Genomic DNA, 4254 nt, shown 5'->3' with positions numbered 1-4254 from the left:
CTTAGTTAAAAAAATCGAAGAAAACAGCATCCGAAAACACATGCCTATTTTTACAAAACTCTGCTCGTCAACACTTCAAGTGGGAAAGCACGCAATTCTGCGTACTCGCATATCACTTATTTTTATGAATTGACAGTTTGAGATTCAAAACGCCACAGTGGGACTTCGATGTCTGACCTCGATCAGACTTCTCTTTCTTCTCTTTCTCTTTTTATCTCTCTCTCTCTCTTTGCCTATACAATACTTCTTGTTTGTTTTCTTTGTCGAATCGTAGAGCTTTTTGGTGAGAGCCAACGACAGCGCTACTAATTCACAAGAAATTAGAATGAAATATTTACAAAAAATCTTATAGTAAATAATTAATTTGACACCATACTATAAAATTTTCGATGTAAACGAATTTATATTCACTGCTCTTTCTAATTAACATTGCTCCAATAACTTCGAGACACTATTTCGCGATATATATTCGCGTGCCAGAGGGCGCTGTTATCGAAGCCAAAGGCAGGCTAATTCAATGCCACAAAATAATCCGATCAGTATATCAGTTCTATCGGATTTAGTTGGCTTCAAGCATCGGAGCCCCACTACTGCTTAACACGAACTCACCATCATGCTTATTCGCGTGTACCTGCTACTCCGAGTGGACTGTCAATACGTCATGAGGCATTAACACAGGTAGGCCGTTATGGTACAGCGCCTTACCGCAACGCTCCTCTTTCATCACGCCTTAGTGCGCATCGCAAAACCCCCCGCACCTCCTCTCACATATGCACGCGAGGCGGCCTCAATTCTCGAAATGTGTAAATCCGGGAAAATAATTCCCGAGGAAAGAATTTTGGTAATATATGAGTGATACTCCAAGGCGACCAAATATAAAAATTCATAGAAAACCAAGAGCTTGAATGAGAAAATGTATGGACGTAAAAGAATCTAAACTTGTATGCCAGGTGTTTCAATGTGGTTTTTTGCGCATTCTTACGTGTAATAGTTTGTGCCTGTTAAGGGAATGGTTTCACGCTGCACACATGTTAGGTTTTAGAAATGTAATGAACACAATTCTTCAAATTATTAATTTACATATATTTTAAAGAACACACAATATTTACAGGACTGTAGGAAAATGATAAATATAAGTAGACTTGAGTTAGAGAAGTGAATTGAAAAGGCGAGGTGAAGATACCTAGTGGGTACATACGTTAAAGATGTCATTAGAACGGCTCCAAAAAGGCCCAAGTTACTCCGTATAACGTTCCATAAACATACGATGGTCCAGAGGCATTTTACAGCCGTATTTCGAACATAAAGCGTTTTTAGAACATTATTTGGTCTGAGAGAAGTGGCAGTATTGACCAATTAGAATGAAATGTTAGGTCATAAGGTCGATAGGTGAAACCCTCTGCTAAAAGCAGCCGAAGTTGCAGTGTCTGGGTTTTTGCGTTAATAAGCTTTTCGTAGCAGGCCAAACTTCAATTCTGATGGTCATATCGTAAAGGGCTTAATGTAACAGGAAACGTTTGAAAATTCTTTAGAAGATGAGGGGCAAGAATACTTAAATCTAAACAGATGTTCAAGTTTACATAAAATACGAAAGTAGAAAGAAAATTTCTACCCAAATACCTGAATTCTGTAATAATAGAATTCAATATTTACAATCTAAGTCATTTTGAATTTTTTAAATTATTATTTCTTTTATTAATTATTTATTTGTGGTAGGATCAAACACCAGGAAAGGAAAGTCTGGAGAAAAATAGTTTCTGAAAAATTGGTGATGTAGAACTTCATTGGAGTGAGAGACGCCTGAAACGAAAGACCTTGGACATTAATGTGACCGCGTGGAGAGCTTTACTCAGTTGATGCTCGGAGTGATTGCTAGAGCGATTGATCAGGGACCTGGGTAGAAGTAGTGTTGTGTAACAAACGTGTTATTTCACGAAACAATACGGGAATCATAGATTGACCTGAAAATCTATACCTCCTCCCTCCAGTTGATGTGCAAATTGAGTGTTTCGTGTCCATGCTAAGCTTCTAGAACATTCTTCATGATGTCGCAGAATAACATTGCGCGATTATGAGATATGAATTTGCGTAAACAGCTTCAAGGTTATTTCTCATCACAATATACCTTTACAGTGATGAAAGTGCGTGGATATCTTTGGAATATGCAGTAGTGATTCCTGTGTATTTTTAGATTATGTAACCCCACGTTTCAACTTAAAAATACACAGGAACCATTACTGCGCCCGCTGGAATTCCCGGTAACGAGTTGAATGGGACACATAGATTGGCATTAAGAAAAACGGACATTTAAATGCCTTTAAATGCGTACTAATGGCATTTTTGTCCGAAAAAATAAATAAATCGTATTGTTCGGCATTGATTCTATTCAATATTTTGTCGACAGGATTAAATGGCATTGACGCGGTTCGATAATTGGTACGTGAAAGGCATTGCATGGCATACAATTTGTCGGTTCGCCGAGTATCATTGAATGGCATTGAATAGCAGAAAGTCATAGGTATTACCAACAAATCACTGTAATGTCTTGAAGTTTATGCTGATTGAGAATGTTTGAAAAAAAACGAGTTTTATACAGTAAAGCGCATTTAATGGCATTTCGGACAAAAATACAATTTGTACGCATTTAAAAGCATTGAAATGTCCATTTTTTTTAATGGCAGTCGATGCGTTCGAATCAACTCCTTCTTACAGGGTTATCGTCGTTCTCTCATCACTGAACCTTTTTATCCATATTTGAAGTTAATTTCAAGCGTGGGGCATAATATGCACATGTGCAATTGAAAATGGAGATGTACGTTGCCGTGCAAAAGTTTTAGGCCACCTCTTTTATATTGACTGAATAAATTCTCTTAATTTTAATTATACCTGAGCTAAAAAAAATTCTCTTCAAAAGATTGATTTTTCTTCTAAATTCTGTATAAAATAAGCCCAGGGTGAAGCCAATTTGTCTAATTTTTAAGTAGATATTGCAAAAATAGTGTAAATTTCAATGCTTTCTTACATTTTTAATAACTTCCGAAATAATAGACATTTTTCAATGTTCTTGGGCCCATTTCGATGATTTTTTCACCATATCACAACAGCTTATGAGTATAAATTGTAAAAAATTTTCTTTTTTAATTGCAAGAACTTGAAGTTGTAACACAAAAGCTGGAAAAATTGCAATATTATTTTTGGTAACAAAAATATTTTTGTAAAATATATGAAACATATAATCATGAAGTTCCTATATAATTTCCTCAAAATATATATTTATTTAACTTTTATTCCGATTTGCCTACAGATAAGATGTTTACAAAATTTTCCAACTTTTTAATTACAACTTCAAGTAATTGCAAATCGAAAATAAATTTTTTTACAATTTATACTCGTAAGCTGTTGTGATACGGTGAAAAAAATCATCAAAATGGGCCCAAGAACATTGAAAAATGTCTATTATTTCGAAAGTTATTGAATATTTAAGAAAACATTGAAATTTATACTATTTTTGTAATATCTACTTAAAAACTAGATAAATTGGCTTCACCCTGGGCTTATTTTATACACGATTTCGAAAACAATCAACCACAGAAAACAGAAATTTTGGTAGCTCTGGTATAATTAAAATTAAGAGAATTTATTCAGTCACAAAATAAGAGGTAGCCTAAAATGTTTGCACGGCAGTTCATTACATTTTGTTTTGTTTAGATATTTGATTAATTGCATTAAAAAATAAGTTAATGATGACATCAGTTTATGTTGATAAGGTATGATTTAGCTAGAACGAAATGTTATTGTTTTCTAGTTTAATCATATGGAAATCGCATTGGAATGCTAACTGTTTTAATAATTTTCGTTTTTTGTTATTGATAAACGTTTATTTTTCTGTCTGCTGGCCTTAAAAAATTGATTTGCTTATACTGTCATTTTTTTACAGAATTTTCTCACAACTACCTCTTAAAACACAAATATCCATCCACATCTTATGTCTAAGACCGGTCGCTCTTATAGCCTAGGTATAATGACAGTTCTCTTTGCCTCGTCACGCACGCATGTCACTACTTTCTCGCTTTGCCTTGCATTGTCAACCTCTGCCTCCGCGGCTAATACCTACTACTTATCTATTTCACAGCCACACAAAAAAAATGTGCCGATCTGGTAACAAGACACACGTATTCCTATGGATTTTGGGGCGCTGAATTCAAATTCGGTATGAAAAATCACCCATCACGTCATGGTTGAGCCATAACCTCA

The sequence above is a fragment of the Belonocnema kinseyi genome, chromosome 2 (assembly GCF_010883055.1).
Source record: "Belonocnema kinseyi isolate 2016_QV_RU_SX_M_011 chromosome 2, B_treatae_v1, whole genome shotgun sequence".
NCBI lineage: Eukaryota > Metazoa > Arthropoda > Insecta > Hymenoptera > Cynipidae > Belonocnema > Belonocnema kinseyi.
This window is presented reverse-complemented; position numbering follows the sequence as displayed.